This window comes from Bombus vancouverensis, chromosome 15, assembly GCF_051014615.1.
Source record: "Bombus vancouverensis nearcticus chromosome 15, iyBomVanc1_principal, whole genome shotgun sequence".
Lineage (NCBI taxonomy): Eukaryota > Metazoa > Arthropoda > Insecta > Hymenoptera > Apidae > Bombus > Bombus vancouverensis.
The window spans coordinates 5919286-5943838 of record NC_134925.1 but is presented as its reverse complement, the minus strand read 5'-3'; the positions used below and the strand labels follow the sequence as shown (position 1 = coordinate 5943838).

The window sequence follows — 24553 nt, the reverse complement described above, 5'->3', positions numbered from 1 at the left end:
GGCATAAATGGATACCGTGAATATAGGATGAAATTGATAATTATTATATTAAGTTGTCGCAGAAGTTTCTTTCGTTTTATAAGAAAACAATAGATGATGTTTTGTGTTTTATATTATTTTATCGAATTGTGTATGATCCGTTTTGTTCGAATGGAACAAAAAAATAACATAAAGAAATGTCGTGCATCTATCGTTTCCTTATAAAACGAAAGAAACCTAATACAATCACGAGTATAATATGAAAAATTGAATTGTATTTGGTTTCGAAGATCATGACAAAATTACGATTTTATTAATCCCTTGCCTTCTGAGGCAATGCTCGTATTACGAATCGTAGTTACGGCTGAATAAAGGCACGTTATATTTGTAACAGAGCTTCGTTCCAATTCCTATTCTGCTTTGAATTTTTCAAATCGACCATCTCTGCATATAAATGATACACAGAGTTTCGTTGCTTTGCATCGGACACTGAGTTACACTGGAAGTGTCAAGCAAGGTAAAAGTGTAAAAAACGTGCTTCAACTTTTTCGAACTTCACACGGTGGTAGGTTATAAATGGAAGAAGAAAGGCTAATAAAAAGACATCGAGCAGATTCCTGGAATTCCTCTGCATAATTACGACACGAATTTTATATGACCCAACAACGTGAATTGCCTAAAAAGAAGTTACAAATGAAATGTTGCGTTAACGTAATGCTGGCCCTTAATGGCTTAAAAGACCTCCGAAGGTTCCTCGATCACCAGCAGTCCCATTCAGTGGCCAAAAAATATTCTCTCGTTTCTACGAAATTTCCTCTCTTCGTCTTCGACTCTCGCGGTTCGGATCAACGCGTATATTTCGCCTGTACAAGAAGAGCTGTTCGGCTGGCTACATTTTTTCGCTCGTACTCGCTTTGTTGCTGGCTTCTGGCGACGCGCAGCATTGCTGGCTTCGCGATGTGATCTACCGTGTTAATACTCGCCGCGGCGCAGCGTAGCACGACACGCGATAAAAGCGATCGCTTTAAAGTAGCCTCGTAAAGCACGGAATGGGAATGGCACCCTGCGCGGCACCCCCGTACAAAATAACGAGGCGGCCACCGACGATTTATTTTCGGGGTACCAAGATGCAACGCCGTCTGGGAGAAGATACACGGTAGTCGCGTCGGGAGCCTTTGCACGCCAACTTTTTTCCTCCGATTTACACTGATCTCTGAGATATCGCCGATATCGAATCGTGGCACGGAGTCTGCATGTATTTTTCAACGAATGGGAACGTTAAACGTGGACGAGTATCTTGTGCTAGGAATCATTCGATTATTCATCTGCCTCTTAGCTAAATCGTTATGAAATAGAAGAAGTGTTTTGGATGATCTTTTCATCGAATGGAAACGTTAAACGTGGACGACTATCTTGTGGTAGGAATCATTCGATTATTCATCTTCCTCGTAGCTAAATATGAAATGAATGAAATAGAAGAAATGTTTTGGATGATCTTTGAGAATATTCAAATCTCATTAGTTCTTGACAAATGGAAATCGGGAAAGGAATGTAAATCGTAAGTTTTCTAATAAACTACCCTCGATAAAATAAATCTAAGCAATTACAAATTGCCTGATAAAATTCAGCTACTGCTACGATAGTCAACTGAAGCATAAATTACCTAATAAATCATCTACTCGTTACTCCTTCTAAAATAATCTTCCACGCTAATCGATAATACGCAATAATCAATCTTCTATACTATTATAAAAAATTGCCAAAACCGAAATTAAATATCACAGATTTCCTGACAAGTTATTCACCTTGTTCGTAACTGATCCATTTCAAAGTAAACATTAACTTTCCACCAAATCTTCCAACCCTATGAATTTCCACAAAAATATTACACCAAATCTAAATATATGACAGATTCTTTGATAAAATATAAAATTGTCCATAACCAATTCGTTTCGAAGTAAACAAAATTTTCCATCGAATCTTCAAACTCTATGCATTTCCAGGAAAATTCTAAAAAGGATCTAAGCATGACAAAATCTCTATGTAGAGATTATATAGAAAATAAAAGGCATGCAGCCCTTTGATAGGTAACTCGCCGTGAAGGAGGCGAATTTACGAGCGGTCGTTCACCGTGTACACGCGTGCCCGTACGCAGCGAGTAACGCGTGCAGGTAGCGAGGACGCCGATTATTTATAGTCGCTCGCACTTACAAATGCATCGTGCCGGTGCGCATCACGAGGGGGTCCCCACGATAGCATCGGCTTACTTTCCAGGCAAAATACAGACGTGAGCCGAGCTGCGCGACGACATCAGAATCGAGCAAAACGCAGCCTAACGCACCTGTCCCCGTGTCGCGCGTCCACCGTCGCAAAATACGACCAAATTATCCGGGAAATCGATGAAATTATCCAGCTGAACGTTCCGCTCAGAACCTTATGCGCTTCCTAGAAGATTCACGATTGATCGTATAATGATTACACGTTTCTGCGTAACCACCGTGTAACCACGCAACTATATAAATTTCTACAAACGTCTGCAAGAACAGGCAAAATAGTTGCAAAGTACCAGACGCATAAGTTGAGTGGATGAAGAACAGGAAAATAATAAAAAATGAATAAAAAGCGATTATCAAAATTTTCTCCATCTAACTTTCAGATTTGGTTACATGTGTTGAAAAGAGAAAGTTTCAATTTCTTGGAACAAGGAATTGAAAATATTTGCAGTTCTAATATACAATACTAATTAGTGAAAGGTTGCTCGATAAGAAATTTAATTGCTGCCAATCTTGATTGGAAACAATACATAGTATTAAATAGACTCGGAATGGGTAAATTCATTAATAATCAATAGTAATCTGTACGTGTCTTTTATACCTTGACATTTAAAATTTTAAAATCTTTGACGATATTAGGTTCTGGGCACTAAATATTCGTGAAGGGTAGGATATAAATAAGAAAAAATTTGTCATCCCTTGTAAACAAATAAACAACCTTATGTATCGTGATATAAATATCTTCCTCTATTTTTAAATGTATACCTTATTTTTAAGCATTTTAGATTTTTAAGAGCTGCTGTTTTTTCATACAGGGCTTTCTTTCTATGCTCCAATAACTTCGTATTTTTGGACAATATAACACATAAATAAAAATTTCGTGGTGTCTTAAATATTGTATTATTTAAATATTTAAATTTAAATATATAGTATTAAATAATGCATTAATTATTATCAGTCCCCTAAAAACTTCATTCTTAGAATTTTCAACGTCGCAACATTTGTCTAACGTAAAAGAGAATTTTTTACGTTGTTTATACGTAGTTTTTACGTTTCCCGGAAAAACACGTCTAACTTACCGCGATTTATCTTTATAGCTTTTTTCATATCGTTTCGACGAGAGTCCAAGGCGTGACGACGAGAAATCGTTCAAAAATACCTAGAAATGCCGAACTACTGACTGTTTGGACCCGTAAATCCTATTAATAGGCCAGTTTGTCTCGCGTTTACTAATTTTTCTCATGTACGATTCGTAAATTCCAATGAAACATTTAGGGAAATTTATAGTGGAAATTAGATTTCGATTCGGAAATATATGACGAGCAAATGAAACGAATAAACTATATGAATAGGAAATTTTATGAAGATTGTTGGAAGTATGTGATGTTATTTACGATGTGCGTGATTTTTATTTCGAAAATCGTAAAATTATGAGATATTATTTTAGAGAGAATATTATGTAAGATTTGTGTGCGAAAAATGTTGAAACATTAGATGTTACATAAAAAATGTTCCAGAGATTTGGATGTTAAAATATTGTGTGAAATTGAGTCTGAAGGTAGATTCAAAATATTCCGCCGCGCAAAACTTCCTGCGAGATATAATCGATTTAACTGTAGTTCCCTTCCTTTACAATGTTATTCTTTATTTTTTCCAACATCAATATTTATATTATCCTACTATATTTAATCAAATTTGCCAATCATTAAAAAATTCTATAAATTACCCAAACGTCACTTTAGTTACAAATAAACCTGATCCTCTTCAAGTCCAATACTAATACAATTTTATAATTTTTTATCGACGTCTGGAAATCTTAAACACCCGTACATTACCTCTAAAATATAAACAATTCAATTCTTTCCAAACAGAATGTCAATATAATCCTAGCCTCTCCAAAAAAAATCTCGATAAAAGATTCAATTCTCCTGAAATCCAATATTAACATAATCCTATCATTTGTAATAAAATTTCCCAATAATTTAAAAAACCCATAAATTACCCGCAAGACATAAACTCCAGCCTTTTCAAGTCCAATGTTATCTAACATAACTTTAGCATTATCGATAAAATTTTTCAGTCGCTTAAAAAGTACATAAAGTACCAAAGACATTACTATAAAATATAAATAAATTCGGTTTTCTCTCCCGGTATTCCCATAATCTCGCCACTGCCGATAAAAATTTCCATCACTGGAGGAACAGTTTAAACGCGGCTTCGGCTGTTTAAAAAATCGCGTCCTCGATCAGACAAGTCTCGATCGTAACTCCGAGGCTATCGAAGCTGTGCACCCAGCCAGGAAGAATCCCGCGCGTGGAAAATATACGGACAGGTCGAAGGGACTGCGGTGGTTCGTGACCAATGTTCTCGATTTTTCTTCAGATTCGTCCCACCGCTCGGGACATGAAAAGGAATGTCGCATCTTTTCTCTATCAGAACGTCTAACGGTACAGCAGGCAACCTCGTGCATTTGCGTACGCAAGACCTCCACGAACTAACGGAGTTAATTAAAATCGTTAAGGATGTTTTGCGAGGCCCGTCCCTTCTGCTGTACAAGGATTGCTCGACTCGAGCGAACATATATCGTTGCCTTTGGCAAGGATTTATATTTTTTCAATAGAAATCGTAAAACGTACGTGCATGGTACGTAAATTTGTTTTTTTTTAAGATATGGTGTTAAAGATTCAAACTTTTGCTCTCAATTTTTCCGTTCTCTCCTTTCTTCTATTTTGCTGTCGACCTCTATTCAGAATTCAGTTGGATCTAACAATATTTTAGATATTTTATGGATATCTAGAGTGACTGAGACATTTTAATAAAAACGATAGGATTGCGTTAATATCGGATTTGGGGAGAAGGAATTCGGTTTTAGGTTTATTGATAATTTACGTGAAACGGTTATGAAATTATGAAAATTTATATCGAGAAATATGACTTTTCTTTTACGATGTATCGTTATATATTTTATAGGTGAAAACAAGAAAATTCTTTTCTGGGTGGAATACGAGATTTTGTATTCCATTTAAGATTTCAAATAAATCGAGAACCAAGTAAATAACGATCTGCTGTATTTACATGAAACAACAATAACTTCTTTAGGATAAAAGTGTTCCGCTAATTTTTTATTCCACGACTCTCGCAAGAAGTTCAATTTAATTTCGCGATAAGGAAGATTCCACTTGTATATCAGAGGAAAGTAATTCCATTTATTCAATGAATAAGGTAATAAGAAAGTAACGAGCGTGTAGAGTAATTAGCCTCCGTGATAATATCTACGAACAAGCAAGCTTTTTTTAATTTACACGAAAGAAACGTGGGTTTCTCCTCTCAATCCATACACTGAGAATCTTCTAACAAAAAGTGGAACACCCATTCACAACAATACCACAACCTACCATACTCCTAATCTTTACTATCTTCTCTATAAACCTAGAAGAACAGACCGTGTCATCAAAACAAGAAACACGCATCTAATTCCTAGATCCGATCATCTTCACGGAAATACTTTTATAAATAGAATGATCAACGTTCTGACGTTTTCTATCACAACCTACCATACTTCCAGCCATCTTTACCAGATAAACAAACACCTCTATAAATCAGAAAAGCACGAACAATCAATTACTAGATTCACTGATTTCTACGAAAATACTGTTTTAGATAGAATAATCAGTATTCTGTATTCCTGATATTTTCTACCGGAACCTACCATATTTCTAATCCTCTTTACCAGACAAAATAAACGTCTCTAGAAACCAGAAGAAAAAACAGGGACAATCAACTAACTAATCCCTACATACAGTGATTTTTGCAAAACTACTTTTACAAATAAAATGATCAAGACACTGACGTTTCCTATCATAACCTACCATACTTCTAATCCTCTTTGCCAGACTATAAGCCAGGAAAGGCACGAACAATCGATCAACTGATCCTTAGATACTGCGATTTTTGTGAGAATATTGTTTCAAATAGAATGCTCAACGTTCTGTATTCCTTGCGTTTTCTATCAGAACCTATCGTATCCTCGATCTTCTCTATCAGAGAAACATCCCTGAAAATCAAAGAAAAATTTATACGAATATGACATAAAATCCCTGGATCCAGTGATTCGCAAGAAAATACTGTGCTAAATAGAATGACCAACACCCATAAATCCAGTCTAAGCAATTGAATAATATCATTGAAGCAAGCAATGAGTCCAACGAAAATATCGAAATACTTATTATTAACTCGTTCAAAGGCGATCATCGTTTCGATTGCAAGATTGAGTCGTTCGCCAAAGATTCCTCCAGTTCCCATCCTAAGAAATATTAACTTCCATGAAGAAGAAGAAGAAGAAGAAGACGAAGAAGACGAAGAAGAAGAAGAAGAAGAAAATGATGATAAAGAAACGGCATACACAGCGTCGACAGATTTATGCGGCGATAATTATCGCGACCGTTATCTGCTAATCGTCTGAATTCCATATTGCATCCTACTATATTTCATCGCGAGCAACGTTTGATCAAAAGCTCCAAGCAGATTTTCTTCTTCCGCAGCTTCTTCTCCTTCTTCTTCTTCTTTTCCTGTTTCTTCTTCTTCTTCTTCTTCTTCTACTTCTTCTTCTTCTTCTTCTTCCAATCGTTGAAGATTTCACGCTCACGCGTCACGTGAAAACTCGCTATTGACACAGAAAACGATTCGTTCGTTCATACGTTCGTCCAGATCACAAACGTCGAAGCCTGTGCGTGAATCGTGCACGTCGTTAATCCTGTCATTATTATTATTATTATTATTATTATTATTATTATTATTATTATTAGTTTTACGTTGACTACAGATTCTGTTTCTATTTTCGGTTGATTGCCACGGCGAAAATAACCGTTCCGCGTATTATCGTAGCCGGATGACGCTCGAAACGGACCAAAAGTCGCCCGATCAAACAAACAGACGGATAAAATTGGCAGCCTGGCAACCATTATAATATCGTGCATGCTATATCCGGGACCATTTTCAAGATCGATCGTCTGGAAATAATTCACCGAGCCTGCTGCTTAACTTTTTGCAATTTCTGTTTAACGGAATGCTAGATTCAACGTTTTACTTCTTATGCTACAAATTTTAATTTGCGCGCATTCTTTAGAAAATTTGATTCTTCAAGGGACCAAGATGAAATAATGGAGCTTTGATCGTTGGAACAAGATTTTTAGTATAATAAAAAGTAGTTGGAAGATAGCGGTCACGAAGCTGAATTTGATTGGAAACTGGCATCGAAAGCTTGACATTTTTGTAAATTCAGAGAAATGCGAAGTAGATGTTAAAGAATCGTTGCGGAGGAGTAAATTATCGAAGAATGTAATAGGTACATACCTGACGCGAGAGAATTTTTTTATCGCGATTTCCCCTGATTGGAGGACGGTATAGAAATGTAAATTCTAAATTGTTCGTAAATACACCGAATACTTACGAAAAATTGGCAAACGTGTGATCAATTCGCTACAGATTGATTATATAACTAATAACAGGTTATGCTTTACTACTTTATATAAAAGACTCATTCGGTATTAAATCAATCACATTCACTGATATATAATTTGAAGGACATTTTGACACGAGGAAGTCGATAGTTGGAATGTGCAACATCAATCAAACAATCAACAAAGCATTTACCTACTACACAACAACTCCGTTCATCTTCCGCTCAAGAATTCCACTTATTTTCCATTCAACAATAGTAAATCATAGATAAATCAATTAACATTCTAACGAGAAGATGGATGATCGCCGACTCAGCTAAATAAAAATTCTCATTATCCTCTGCTCAAAAATGTTATCCATTTCCTTTCCGATACTGACGAATCTTCTATAATCTAACTAACCTTGGATACGAACAGCTCAACCATTACGAAATTAAAAACAGAATCGTAGAATTAACAAAGCATTACCTTACAATACAAATATCCCATTCGATTTCTATTCGGGGACTCCACTTACTTCCCATTCAAAAATGATAAATCATACACAGACATTCTAATGTAGCTAACATTCGCCACAAGAAATTCGACCATTAAAAAAAATTAAACAAAGCGTTTCCTCTATGCGCAAGAAGTACATTTATACCGCATTCAGAGATCCTATTTATTTTCCATTCAACATTGATCGCTTTCGTAAATTACTTAATTTTATTAAATTAACGACACACTGGAAAAGACTCCTTTTCCTTTTTCAGTCTTCCATTCACCGTTTTCTCCTACAACTCAAACGATACTTATCAAGAATCGAATCAATCCACGCTTCTTCCTACGACGTATAATACGTTTTCTCTCTATCGTGTAATAAAATCTAGCAGCTCCTACAGATTCCCCTTCGCATGACATTCTCCGACATCGCTACCATACGCTATTTTCGAAAAACCATCTCCCGTGAATAACCATCGAAAGAGCCACTTATTGTTAAACCGCTTATCATCGTCGTAAGATTTCGAAACGAGTCGAATTAGTAAGATGACTCGAAGGAGTACAGCTTCTTCTAATTTGTCCATCTTCCATCGATTATTCTCTATACGCAAGTTGAAAATTAAATCAATCCACGTTGTCTCTTTCTACGTCTGCTACATATTGCCCCTATCGTGCAGTAAAATCTAGTAGCTGCTACAAATTCCTTTTCGAATAACATTCTGCAGCGTCGCTATCAATTTTTACGAAACTGCCACATATCCCAAAATAGCCATCGCATGAGCCACTTATTGTTAGCATACTGGCGCTTATCATCGTCGTATCGGACACTCCTTCGTCCGATTGGAAATCCAGACGATCTCGGAGCGAGACTGCGCGGTACTTAACATCGATAAGTCGCGTGTATATCGACTCCTTGGCGATTATTTCGCGACGAGACGACCAATTAAACGATTCCCATTTCCACCGTGTTGTGTATACGCACACGCCGTGCAACGATTCTAATCGGTTTTGATAAAACGGCCATCGGAATTCGAGTGGCAATTTCACTTAACGACGCTGTTAACATCCGCGCCCGCGTGTTTGCGTTAGCCGCAGTGCAAAAAAAGAAGCAGCGGGGATTCACGATCGGTTTTATAGAGAAAGGAATGCGTGCTCGCGTGTACGCTGTTCGTGAACGTGCGCTCACAGACGGTGACTGACCTAGAAACACATTATCGCGATACGCGTTCCTCGCCGACCCACTGACGTGACACGCCCAGCCAATCCGGATCGATGTGCTCGCTTTTATCATCGCTTTCCTCCCGACTAAACGTCCGCCAAATTATCTACCATTCGTTCAGCTCGCGATACAAACGATTGTTAGGTTTTACGAGTCGCGGCACTTTTTCTTTCTAAGCAGCAATACATTTCATCGTCGACTATTATTCAAGCGATACGTTAGATCCATCGATTTTCAAGCGGTGTGTGCCATAGGAATTCTTGAAACATCCAATACTTGACTATATATTTCCTCGATGCTATAAACAGACTGCGGATTTTTATGGAAATTTATTTGTTCGAAAATATAATTGAAAAAATTAGAGCAATTACAGTTTTAGCTAGAGAATTTCTTTTGCCTACCAAATGTTATAAAAAGCACTATACTTTCTACGTATATCTCTTTGTACCATGTGCATCCTGTGCAATTTTGCACTTGCAAGTTTCTTACAAATGCATAAAAATCCTAATTATGTATACATGTATATATATAAAAGTCAAATGTAACTAACCAACAAATGTTTCATCGTACGTTTAAATGTGTAAAATACGTAAAATTCATAATTATTAATCGAAATCTATTTCCACTTTCTATGCTTTTGAAATTTCCTATAAGCGTAAGAAAATCCAAGATCTAGATGAAGAGCAGAAGATTTAAGGCGGTTTCTTTCCGGTAATCGGTATCCAGGGTCGGTCTCGACCCCGTCCACCGATAAAAGATCGCGTTAATTGCCTTTCCATTAGACCGCGAGGAACAGAGGGCACGTGTAGAGTCGGCGACCAGTCCGTGACCGGTTCGTAACAGTCGTAGGAACGATCTAAGCGAGTTAGATCAGTTCGGGCGTCGGTAACGAGTGCGATCGTCGGTTTCGATCGGTCGAGCGACCAACCAAAAAATTAATTAAACTTCCCCAGGCTGCGTGGCATTGGTGAAAGTAATTAAATCCCTGGTACACTATAGCTACCTGCTTCGCCGCCTCCTATTGTCGCGGCTTGTTAGCAGGAAGTCCTCTAACGCCCATCAGGAAAAAAGTCAGAAACGTTACGACAGTACTTTCCAATGTTATCGATGCTAAGAACAAATATTCAAATGTTTTTTGAGCGGCTATTGCACGCAAGTGATACGTGTCAAATGATTATACAGTAGAATAGCGAGTAACGAAACAATTGTTTGTTGAAACATTGAAGATGATCAAATATGAAGATGATTGGAAAACAAGAATAGAAATTGTTCGAGTGAGATTGTTACAGTTTTATTCGAATGTTCTTGTTCCTACTGTTGCAAGAATTTTATTAAGATACGAAGTGTAGAGGAAATGTTTGAAGATTTGTAATGATAAATTCATTGGAGAAAATGTGAATCTTTATCGTTTGATAGAGTTTGAAATGTCTAATATTGTTCGTATCGAGAGTTTGAGTCTTTTGACGTTTGCATTTGGTCTATTGATCTAGGAATATAGGTAAAGTTATAAGTATTTGAAAATTCATGATGGTAGGTATATTAAAAAGAATAGTAATCTTTATCTACTGATCAAGTTTGAAATTTCTAGTATTGTTCGTATTAGAAGTTGGATCGATCGTCAAAATTGACAAAGGAATAGTAAGATTTTTGTTATACGTGAATCTTGTATATGAAGTATGAAACAATCTTAGAAAAGAAGTGATATTTTTGTATAATTCGATTATTATTAAATATATTAATTACAGGATAATGTGAAATTTCACCTTAACTAACTAACTAATAAAAATTTTGTAACACTCTGGTTAAATGCTTCACAGGTTTATATTTATGAATGATGTAAAATGATGATAATAATATTGAGTGAAATGGTTTGTTTCGCTTGACGGTAAATCTCTGGGGATATAAAAGTCGACTTCCTTTTTCAGTAACGTCAGAGACACACTTGTTTCACTTGAAACACAAGGACGAGGTATGAAATACTCTTTGTTGAAGGAAAGATATGAAAGTTGACTGAATAATCCTATGCAAAAAGCATGATACTGTTAATGAAGAAACTTTTTTTGTTCCATACGATGAATGCGAAAAAAGAGCAAAAGAAAGGCAGACTGATATGACAGAAAAATTCTTTCTTTTAAATAAATATCTTTTCATATGTGTTGAAATTAAAATATGTGTGAAATTAGAAAATCTAAGATTCGTCACTTTAAGTTACTATATCAATATCTATCTATAATGAACGTCGATAAACCAAGTACATATGGATATAATTTCGCCCACGTTCATTGATCAATAGACCAAAACCAAATGTCAAAACAGACCACGAAGTCCGAGGGGAAAAGATCCCGCGTCACGATCACGGGAAGCGGAAACGCGGTGTCCACGGGTAAACTCTGTGCACCGTTAAAGGAAATCAAGAAGAGGAGAGTCGAAAGGGGGAAAAAAAAGAGGAGAACGAGGATATTATGCGTTTCCTGGTGCACGAGAGCCAGCAAGTGGACAACCTTCTGGTATATCGACGGTATATATTTATTTAACTAATAATAAATGGCCGGTGTAGCTCGCAGGCGTACAACTTGCAGCGTATATAAGGACAATACATCTCTATTTTATTCGCCGGTATAATGGATAGCGGAGCCTCGTGTGTATGCACACCGCGGCAACAATATAATCGTGATCCCACGAGACCGCTCTTTATAAAGGCGCTTTTGCGAGAATGGCCGCTCACGCGAAACAATATGCAGAAATCGCATTATCCGAAGCCGCGGGGTAGAAACCGCCACCGAGACCGGAACAATAAAATAGACGCTGGCGAAAGGGCGACTTCATACGCTGATGAACTTTCCTTCTTCTTCTTCATCATCTTCTTCTTCTTCTCTTCTTAATATCTTTCCTATGTATTTACTTTGTCCTCTTCCAGCATTTGATCTCTTATAGTAGGTTCATCTTGAAGAAAAAATCTATTTTTTGTACATCAAAACTACTAAGAAATTCTAAAATGTCTGTGGTAGTTGTAAATGAATAAAATAAAAAAGACAAACTGTTTTTTTTTTAATTTAGGGCTCTAATTTAGTAACGAAATTCTTCTAAAAAATGTATGAACTAAGGGGAAAAAATGCCTGCCTTACAAATCTATTAGAATCATAAAAGAAATATCTAAAGATTCGTTTCTATATAACACCGTGTGGGAATATTTCCTAAAAGTATAATTATATAGTTGCTGTTACGAGATCGCTATCGTAGACGACCTAAGACGTTTGCACAGTACTGTATAATATATATAATAACTAGGTCCGTAAACTACTGGACATTCCAATGGACCCAATAAACCTAAAACTGTTTTCTCTAACGATGACCTCTTGTTCTACGAAAGTCGAACGAAAATCTCGACGGAAATCGGTGATAAAAAGGATTTTTCGCGTTTCACCTAATTATGAGAAATCGGCCAGTTTCCCCGTGGACCGATAAGCTCTCGTCTAATAACAGGGAACGTTGTCGTTCGATGATCGCAGCGGCGAGGAAAACCAGCCCCGAGACGCTTAAGACAATGAGCACGTTGCCGAAGTATAGGTGAAAGCACACCAATCATCCGCAACAAAGAATGTTAACGTACTCCGTCAGCCATGAACAAACAATGCCGTCCAATTACACGAACGATCGTTGCATCTTTCAAATATCTCCTGAGAGACGGCTGATAAACAGAGACTCTTCTTTCCCACCCCTTGCTCTTCTCTTCTTCTTCGTATAGTATTATATCGTCGTCTTTCTGCCATTGAACTCGTTGCAATCCTCCAGTTTATCGAAGTAACATAGTTTGAGACGACGAGGAACACGAGGTAAAGCTTAGGTGAAAGCATCGGAACAGGTGCGATAAATCTGTCCACGCTAACTCCATTGATATCGTTGAAACGAGAATACGCATTTTTGGCAATAGTCCATAGCACTATAAAATGGGAAGTTTTTAGAATTTTTGCATATATTACATTTACAATATATTACATTATATTATATTCTACGAAGTTCTTTAAATCGTTGAGCATACTAGAGAATGTGTAGAAGTGGTTCTACACTATATTCTGTATGGTAGGGAAATTTTTGAAGTTGTCGAATACATTGAAAAATGTCTGCAATAGGTTTTGTATTACATTCTATATTAATTTATGTGGTGGGAGAGTTTTTTAATTTATTAAGTATATTGAAGAATGTATGGAATTAGTTCTATATTATACTCTACATTTTACTCTACATACAAGAAATTTTTGGAATGTTTGAGTATATTAAAAAATGTCTGAAATTGATTCTATAGTATATTATATTCTGCATAATTGGAAAGTATTTGCAATTCTTGAATATATTCAAAAATGATATTTATAGTGGAAAGTTATAGTACCTATAATTTTTTATCATGGAGTTTTTATGAATCTTTGTTTCACATCATATGGATATCACATAGTTATTGCAAACGTGTGAAATATATTAAAAATTGATTCAACAGGGCAATATCAAACCCGGAAGACTAAATACTAAAGGCTAGGAAATTTTTGTGACTGAATTCCTAGAAGTTCGCATAAATGTTCCGCATGATATTTATCCTTTAAAGGATAAACAATGCTAGCCAATTACCGGGTGCAATATGACGATGCATAGTGTGGAATACTACGCGATTTTCCTCTTACATACGCGTGAAACGCATTACACGCTCGATTGTTACATACATGGAGTATATATACGAGTTAAGAAGTGCCTCTGAGAATGTACGAAAGTTACACGGAAGATGTCCTTATAAAAAATATTGAAATATTAACGCACATAAACGCTATAGTATTCTTAGAGAGACGCCAAATTGTTTCGCAAGTTAACGCAACTTTGTACGCCAATATGATAAGGAAGAATGTGTTAGTTCTACTCTCTGGAATACAGTGAAGTGTTGATGATACTTTATACATCACGATATGTAAGAAAATTTCTAAAATATTTCACAAATAAAAATACAGAAATTACGAATTACAATATGAAATGTAATTAAAGAATATTTAATACTATAATTATATGTCGGAGATGGAAAGACAGCGGGATTTCCTGTCCGGAATGTTGGAAAAAACCCCAATACACTAGTCCACACTTTTACTATAGCCGCCCTTAAGTAATAAAAATAAGAAATAGTCTTTGAATAAGAAAATGTTCCAATTGGACTTTATGACGATGGATTTGGGCTCGAAGTGACATGGCGGGTCACTGGACGTAGCCACGGTCACGGGAGGGACCTGACAGAGGTACGAAATGATTCTATGGCTCTCCTTAAAAACAAAGATTGACCCGAGAAGTGGGGACAGGAATATATAAGGGCAGCTTCTTTTGGATTAGGGGAGTCAGTTTGTTAGTTAGTCGTTGGACGAGTTACCGAGAAATTACCGGAATCGGGTAGTACGTTGATACTTGTCCTCCCGTGGACCGTGGATTCGTTATCGAACCTGAATTCGTTGTCACCATCATCTTTACCATCCTATTGCCATTACTCATAGCCTCTTGTAGTGTCCACATTCGTACTGATAAATATTAGCTGCATTCGCGACGGTAAAGTAAGTAAAGGTTCATCGAACGCCCCAAAATGCCAACCTGACTCCGACATATATATAATAATAAACCTGTAGAATTATAGGTATACGTAAAGATTGAGATATGAGATATTTTATAGATAAAATTAATTAACCACTAATTTAATACTTAATCAACAGGTACATATATATTCATATTTCATAGAATAAGCGTTTGTTATAATGGAGTTTCTATCAATAATTTTCTCACATCCTGTATATGTGTAATACAGAAAGAACATAATATACATATCAACACATAAAATTCGTGACTCACCGATCGTTGAATATCCGGAATTTCCTGGTATCACTTCCGGTTCTACATTTATTGTATCATACCCAAAGATGCCTGAAAGTGAAAGGAATCAATAATTGTATAAGTCTTATATTGAAAATTATTAGTAATAGCTTATATAAAAAATATATGAAATCTCAAATAATACTTGGCAATATTGCTCTTAAAAAGTCACTTGGAATGTTTGAATCGGAATATTATTACAGTAAATCGATTTCATTTATATCATTACGTAGTATGTAATTACAGTTAATAAAGCATGATGATATACATACATTTTTATTGTCGCCCAAATCGTCGAGAATATTCTTGGTCGTGGTAATTTTCACTCACTCGAATAGCAACACAGACACCATAAGACGAAAAAAAGTTAACACGACCGAGATATCGTGTTCAAAATACAGCTACTTTCAATTAGAAACAGAAATGCAAACAAAAACGGCCTTGTATCGGGAAACTGGAACTGCGTAATATCTTTGACTTTATGTTTTTGTATACTCTAAGCAAATTTTATATTCTAACACGCACTGACTCTATAATCACGTTATACGCGAATAAAACACAATTCAATAAAGGACGATAATTATAAAAAATTCTAATTTTCCTATAACCACATTGTTCTCGCGCTGCCACGCCCGCACATTTTAAAAAACTAACGTTTACTGTTCCAAACGAGTATACCCGGTATCACTCTCGCAAAAAAATCGATACTATCTAAACGATTTCGATAATCGAAAGCAATGGCGTCCTTTTACGCGGTAAAACGTCCTACCACTACACTTTCATACCTGGAATGAATAAATAAAGCTTTTAAGAGAAAGAATTTATTCCAATAAAACATAATAATGATTTCTTTTTAGTAAGATATATGTATATGATAAACGTGTACATCGAATATTAGCGAGGTATGCATAAAACACGAGTATACGAAGTATATTCTTTTATCGTATTCAATACATTAAAAGTGAGATATGCAATGATAGAAGCAGATGAATTAAAAGATATCGAATAAAAGACGACAATACGTAGCATGTAAGAATAAAGTAACAAATTTGTACCTCATTTACAGCGACAATCCGTCGATCCGCCATATCACGAGGACGATCCCATGTATACTGACGTCTATCGTAAATAATTACGAAGGATTCGATGGGGAGGGGGGGAAACACACTCATTGGTACGCGAATACAAACCGTGTATTTCAAATTAGATTTCCCTAAATTAATACGATTTTCTCACTTCTTACATCTTCGATTGCAAAACTGAAAGTATAAAAAGTTAATAATAATTAGAAATTACAAATTCGTATTATGAAACACATAATGTGTTAAGAAAACACTTCTCATGTATGAACTAAACATGCTTACTTTCTTATATCCTTAATTGTACACAGTATTATAGTCGCATATTACATATATGTATTGATCAAACAATTTATGTTTCGATAAAACATGTATATAGTTTCCGGTTATGAAAACGAAAAGGCACGGTGTAATATCTCCGGTGCTAGCGAAAATCTAACGCAACTTATCGCGATATTTAATACGTTGAAAGATCCTGCCGGGTAAAACGTATTCCGAGCAGCAACATTCACTTCTAACGATCCTATTAAGCATACGCAATCACGAGCAGCGAACAGGCGCCAGTTTAATGTCTAACTTAACCATAAAACAGAGGGAAAAACGTCTAATTAAGTTCCTACACGGAACACGGCGAATTTACGAGGTCGCCTAACAAGCTTTTGAAACACTGTTAATCTGCAGCCGATACACTTGTTCCACAATCTTTGGACAAACAGTCGGTAACATGGCGCCACGGTCATGGGCCACGAAAAAGTAGAGTACCATGTGACACTACGCTAATCGACATAGTTGACGTACAGAGCGGAATTATAATTATAGTAAAATGCAAATCGGTTCGGTTGGTTCCAGGAGAACGCGAATGTAGCAATTAGGCTTGTGTTTATTGCTGTGTCCAGCAAACCGTATTTATTACATACGAAGGCAACCTATTGCTTCGTTAGAGACCACCATTTACATGGTTCTTTCTTTAACCATTGGTTACCAACTGGCCGACATTACTTTGCCGTTTTATGCTCGTGGATTTTCGAACTACCATGCGCGACTGCGTTCCCACGACAACGATAAAATTAATTGTTAACAAGCGTAGCATGGGAGAAACTTGATCCGATCGGCGCATGTAACACTCCCTTGTGAACACACGTCGCTTTGTGGTTTTCTAATCGCATCGCGATTTAGGTGCTTATTGATTGCTTTACCATATCCGGTTTTACATATTATGTTACGCTAATGGTAACAGTTTTTTATTTGCTTTAAATATTTTTCAGATATTCTTATTGGGACTTGTAATAAAATTATATGTAATATAGATTAAGAACAAATAATATTCCAGTGTTACTGTTACTTAACGCGTAACATGATATGAAAAGGAAAAGTTCAGATTTCGATAATGAATTCATTTAATGATTGCTTTTAGCAACAGAATATATCTAAAAATAACTGTTCACTGATAACGAATTAACGATATTAAAATCTTTAACCACTTATCCAAGATGATTTTATTCACTAATCGGAATTCTTACTCATTATCATAACCTCAAATCACAGAGCACTTGAGCTGGCTTCATCTAGTAATACACAAATTATTTGAAAAAATACTATGCAACTGTTTGTTTATTAACATTTCAGTCGTATAAGTAATTTTATGTGCAATCTTATTAATAAAAGTATATCCGTGGCGTGGCTGTAATCGGCCTGACAAGTTTTATACGGCTACAATTTCAACAGTATCGGTTGGTAGACACGAGTTTATATGCAATAATATGCATACCGGATCGCAAACGTTTGCCATTCGGAAGAAAATCGCGAATCCACGGCGACGCGGAAAATATTTCCGGGTGAAATCCAGCGTGACCGCTTCGGTTTCGATGTGTACAGGTTTATTTTCAGGAAATACGATTATCACGATCGTGCTTCTGGACCGGTGATAATTAGAAGTGATTATCCACCAGCGGGACTTTCTACGCCGAACAATGGAGCCCGATAAATAGTAGCCGCCACGACGCAGAAGGCAAAAGACTATCGTAAAGCAGAGGCTAAAATTACTGTTCTTAAGATATCGACCGCATACCGGCGACGATCGTCGCCCGGTAGGCCGGTCTGTCTTTCGCGATAAGAGATTTATTGTGCAAATTTCTATGGGCTCAACCGAATGCACTGGCCTGTAAATTAATACCTGGTGAAACGCGAAGCAGCACGCGATCGGCCCAATTCATTTTTTACTCTTTCGATACTTTTTCACGCTGGAATGTTTTGTTACGTTGGTAATTATAGTTTCATTTTTGCACACGTTACGAATCGAGCACGTGTGAGATAAAGGTTATAATCATGCATGATGTATCATCAAATATGTTGAACAGTTGCGTTGCATTTGTAAAATACTTTCGTGATAACGTGTTGTACGATTTTGAAAGAATGTTGCGTATTTTGATAGGCTAATTAATGATTAAGACAACCGTGTTTAAAGTAATTATGTATTCAAAATAATATTCCAACAATTTCTATGTTATAAACGTATATTTATTGACTAATGTATTAATGTACCGATTTAAAGAAGAATTAGAAAAAATTTACAAATAAATAAATTCAAAAATATTAAAAATAAGGAATTTTGTTGTTTTGGGTTAAAATAAAAGCTTATATTTTCAATTCGTAATATGCTTTCTTAGTAACGTGCGTTACACACGTTTATGTATATATTTCACAATTTATTTCGCACACGTGATGTGACATATATATACAAGAAGCTTGAAAAACAAATTTTCAAAGAACTTTTTTAATAATAGAAATAAATCGAACCTTAAACCTCGTCCTAAAATAAATATGTATGATCTTCGTTATTTTTAATCCAAATCTCGCGTAAAGTCCATGTCCCAAAATGTACCGTACAAAATATTTTATATGTAAATTACACCTATCGTATCTTTATTTCCAATAACCGATAACCATTTTATTTACCATGTACAAAAATTGAAACAGATAATTCCTACGTGCTGACAAAGTATCAAATAATAAGTATAATCCTACCATAAGGAAGATTTCGATGTCCGGCAATCAATTCAGGTCAAAAATCGACGTTCCATGATCTGGCGTTCGACACATCGCAATCAAGTTATTATACGAAGCCTCTTTATGCGAAGCTAACCTAAAAAAAGACGCTCGGGGCGCGGCGCCACGAAAAAAAGAACAGAGTCACGTACACGTCCATATATCAAGCTTCGAAAATAAGAATTCCAACGCAGCGACAAACGGCGACGAGAATTTTCAAAATGGGTAAGATCCCCCATCGTTATCATCGAAAATGTCAAAGAGCGAATTGGAGCGACCAAGAAACTGGCGCCTCGCCGAGCGCCGCGGTGTTTCTAATTTTACGATCACGAATACGAGTATTCGCCGCTCAGTTGTCTCTCACAAGACAGTGGTAGAACCGGGAGGGCGTAAAGGGGGAAAGAGGAAAAGTATTCGACGTTCCTCGTCGTCGCCCTAGTATTTTCTGCCGCTGTGTTCCTCTCCCGGCCTCCTACGCGCCGTTTACGATCGTAAAACGTCGCACGACCGTCTCTGGGGCCGGATACGTATTTCGAGAGCCGAGAATCAAGCAAGACTCTGCTCTTTAACCAACAGCTACGCGATCAACGAACGATTAATAGATTGATCCTTGGTTACGCGTAACCAAGAACAAATCGGCCCCGGAAATATCTGTTTCGCGCTGGTGTCACCGGTGGCGCTTAAATCTCTCGCGCGCGCCCTCCAGGTGAAATATGTCCTCCGGGCACCGTGTGTATTCGCGCGATTTATGTGACACCTTTTTGACGATTTTATTTATTGGCAGGATGAACATGATGAACGGGACGTTTGGATTATTTTCAGATGAGATCCACCGCTGGCCGCTGGCTCGCCCCAAAGGCAAATGAACGTTGGCCAGCTTCGTTTCGAGATCTCCATTGTGTACTCATAGACAGCAATTATTGTTCTTTTCTCATTTCTGTTTATTTAGTTTATCATGATTAGTTTAGAACGCAGATTTTTATCCGTTTATAATATTTGAAGATGCCAAAATGTATACAATACACGTAATATAGAACAATATGTAAAATAACCATAATATATTCAATATTTATTTAAATAAAACAATTCTGGGACCATACCTGTGTTTCATTTTTTAAATAAGAGTCAGAAGAATCTGAGTTTCTATTAATATCACATATAATAGTCTAATTCTGGCATATTTTTTAATATTAATTTTGTGTAGAGTAATAATAAATTGAATCTTAGGGGCGATAAAGATAATATTGAGAATAAGAGAGTTTTTGAGAAAAGGGAATTATTTAATTACCGTGTGTAATTTTTAACTAGTTCCTATGAATTATGAATCCGAATTTCTGATTAGATAAAAGAATACCTGGTTAATCCGAACTAAAGCAGCATAATATTTATGGATTGTAAATAACATAAAAAGATTTATAGTGTCAATATCACATACGTTTATCATATAGGGGATTCTCTTGCAATTTTCTTGAGTCTTTGTTTTCTCTGCATATGTTTTCTCTTATCATTCTTTGTGTTATCTGTTAAATGCGTAAAATATCATAACAGTAAATTTATTATCACTTAAACATGTTTATAGGAGATTCTTATATTAATTCACAAATTAACATTCTTTAAATGTTATTGGTAGCACTTGTTATTTTCTAAAATATTTTTTGGAGATAGAAATTTCGTGAATTTTTATTTTACGATATCGATATTCAAATGAAATGTTTAAATGAATGTTTAGGTCGTAATAATGCTATATGATTTTTCATAATTCATATAGAAGTATGCTAGTACCGATGAAATTATAGTTATTTACATCTCGATATTATAAACAAAACCGACAATGACAAATATCCTTGTGATTTGTTTATGAAACTTTCCAATAGTTAAAAACACATTTTCGTTCGTTTCCTCGTAAATAACTGCTTTAATGTTACGTCAGAGTTTCACATGATTTCTCTTTTACGTCCATTCTAATAATCTCATTACCCTCTAGCTCATTTTCGCAAATTACCTGAGCAATTTCCACACGACACCGGACTAATTTGTTTTAAACGCAAACATACGTATCCTAGAGCTTACGTAATAACGTAAGAAGAACTTTCGTTAGACCGTTTTGATTGTATCTCTTAAGAGTATAAAATGGCAAAATTTGCATACTATGAGAGAATTAACGTGTAATAAGAATTATAAGATAGAGCCAATCTTTTGTTTCTTCTCTATTTGTATTTCTCTTTATTATTTAAAAATGTTTCCTGAATAAAATATCTCCTTTTTTAATAGTTAAATCAGCAAACAATAAAAACTATACCCTTCAATGGTCTAGTACGAGAAACAAATAACAAAGAATAAACAATTCTTCGTAAGAAAAGTTCCACATTTAGAAAATTGCATGAAGAAACACTTGGACGGATTATTTATAAAAAGGATCATTGATAAGAAAACACTTCCGCATTCAATCACAATTAAAATCTCTCGCTACAACCAACTGATCGACTTGTGCACCGATCCGCAAAACAACATTCTGCGCATCAAACAAACAACATTCTCTCCAGAATTCACACTTTCTTCACCGTGAACCTCAGCGAGGTTGCAAGTTAAATAACTAGCCTACACATCGTTTACAACGTTCTTTTACCGTCACAAGAAACAAATTATAATTCCACGGGGGCAGGTAACACGTTTCCATTAAACACATTCTTACGCAAGGGGCCTCGTAAAAGTGATGACAACGAAGGATGCTTGTCTACGCGGAACGGAATTCAACGGAAGTGACCCAGGTCAGTGTCGAGCCGTCCGTTTAACGCCGGAACGAGACGCGATAAAAAGCACGGTCAATTGTACTGGAACATTATAGTTACAATAGCGCGTGTAAATTATTCCGTTCAGGATCACCACGACGAGGTATTCCAGGCCGACGATTAAAAAGAGCCGCGTTTTATTGCGACATATAGTCGGGAATACCCGTCGTATTTATTATGCCGACCCACACCGACGCGTTAATGCTTCGTTAATTAGAAATATTCGTGTAAACCTCTCGCTTCCGCCCAGTTGATTTAATGTTATGCTATCTACCCGTCGTTTATTAGAGTCCACCAACATGCAACACGCATTTGTTTCCAATTTACTCGAAAACTCGAAACATCCCGTTTTCACCGCGTTCAACATACAAAAAGAGAAACAGTTCGTTCTCAAGCCTCTTCCTCACTCGATATGGATCTCGGTGGCTTTCTTCGCTTCCTCTCCTTCTTGATGCACATTCTTCCCAAAGACTTTTCATTTTTCTATGCTACCTTTTCTCCTTTTAAAGTCGCAGCAACTTGTAGGGATTATCAGCAAGCACATTCGTTATATGGATATTATACGACATTATACGACACGGCTATATATGAATAATGATTGCGAAGATAATCTTGGAGTATGTTGAAGAAAAGATTGTTTGAGGCTTTTAGCAAGTGAATTTGATTCTTGATTTTCCGTATCCGTATGGTATCTGCGAATTTTTTATCTGTCTACCATAATACGGTATGTAATTATATTTATCTTCTTAAAATTGTATGTTCCATTGCTTTTCCAATATGAAACAACGAGCTGCTAACCAAGAGCATGTTTGGCAGTGAAGCAGAAGGATATTAGCGAAGTAGAATATATTGCAATATTTAATGAAAACCAAAAATTTCCTCAGAAAACGAACATTTAATCTTCGCTTGATACCGAAAGAATTTATACGGGAACGAAGAAAATGAAAGTAAAAGGTGGATTTAGGGAAACAAATATTTTAATCTGCTTTTATGATGCCGCTGATAAGATCGAAGTGAATTGCAGTAGAACGACTATGACGATAATTGTGAATGTTAATCGAGTAATATCTGATTACCTCCGGTGTTTGAATAAAGACAGCACGACATCTAATAATACTAACGAGAGATACAATGTTGTGTGCACAACAACAATTATTATTCAGAGCTGGAATTTTTATGCGGTGATAAATCGACGAAAGATATTTTCATATTTTTTAATGCGGGCACGCGGTTAGCACGAGGAATATTTCGTACAAGAGAGACGTTTCTGAGAAGAGCGAATCCGCTGGAGGCATTGTTTAAACGTTTGCCGCATTCCATCAGGATCACGAGTCCGTACGTCACCGGGTGCAATTACCTTTCGTCATCGACGACACCTCTTTCCGCAAAATATTTTCACCTTGTGCAACCAGAGGAAAGAAATCGATCCAAAAGTTATCTAATTCGGTGATGAATTTCGTAAGACCAGCGCTATCCAATGAATCAATTTTCCGCAAGCTTGCCAAAACCTAAATCCTGGCGAGCACCGAACTCGCGATTCCCGCGAAACTCGATTCTCTCGCCAATCGATCTCAGCTTAGAGATAAAGAAACTGGGTGACCTGTTCCAGAAGCCAAGTGAATTATCGAGCAACGAACGGCCACCCCTTTGAAAAGAATAACCTGAATGGTGCCAACGAACTCGCTTAGCAGAACCTGAGCTCCATAAAAAAACGTTAAATTTAGTATCCACGGCAGATATAATTTAGAAAAAGTAATTTCGATCAAAAAAAAGGAATTGCAATGAAAAAGAAAAAAGAAAATGAAACGTTAGTATATCATCTACACAGACTGAAAGAACACTCTTTTAACCCTGGAAACTGTTTTAGATTAAATAATCGGGAACGATCGTTGACTCTTGCAGGCCAAAAATAAATCTGCTCGAACTCATTCCAAGATCGATGTGTCGGACGTCAATGGATGATATCATTGTTCATCGTAAATTGATTTTCCCCCGGATGACGTTGGGTACCAGCAACCGAATAGCGGCTGACAAAATATTGGTGTTGGTGCAGGCTCGGAGACTTATCGCGCGTGCAAACGCTAGGAATACGACTTTCGAACCGCTGCCTAATCTGACATTCTTGTCACCCGACTCGACGACGAGCTTTGTTCCACGCAAACATCGCAGTTCCCTTATCGCGTTGGAATGCGGCTGTACGAACGCACCTGCACAAGCCAATTAACGATCGAACGCGACCTCGAATCGCGACGTTTTATCACCGGTTCGATTGCCGGGGATGTTACGAGCCGCGAATTCGAGCACCGTTGAATTAATCGACGCTAATGTCGCGTGCTTTCAC

General features: G+C 36.6%; 1 long non-coding RNA gene across 2 annotated transcripts in view; it reads right to left on the bottom strand.

The window, feature by feature from the left end:
* Positions 1-16513, bottom strand: part of LOC117157303 (uncharacterized) — a 125017-nt gene extending 108504 nt beyond the window's left edge. Inside the window, exons 1-4 of one of the 2 annotated variants that reach the window (XR_013060168.1) lie at positions 16355-16513; positions 15572-16084; positions 15279-15350; positions 14732-15052 (exon numbers count right to left, since the gene is read on the bottom strand). This is a non-coding gene — a long non-coding RNA (uncharacterized LOC117157303). Of the gene's footprint in view, positions 1-14731; positions 15053-15278; positions 15351-15571; positions 16085-16354 lie in introns of those variants that run through there. The other variant, XR_004464252.2, reaches the window with a different exon arrangement.
* Positions 16514-24553: the final 8040 nt, after the last annotated feature.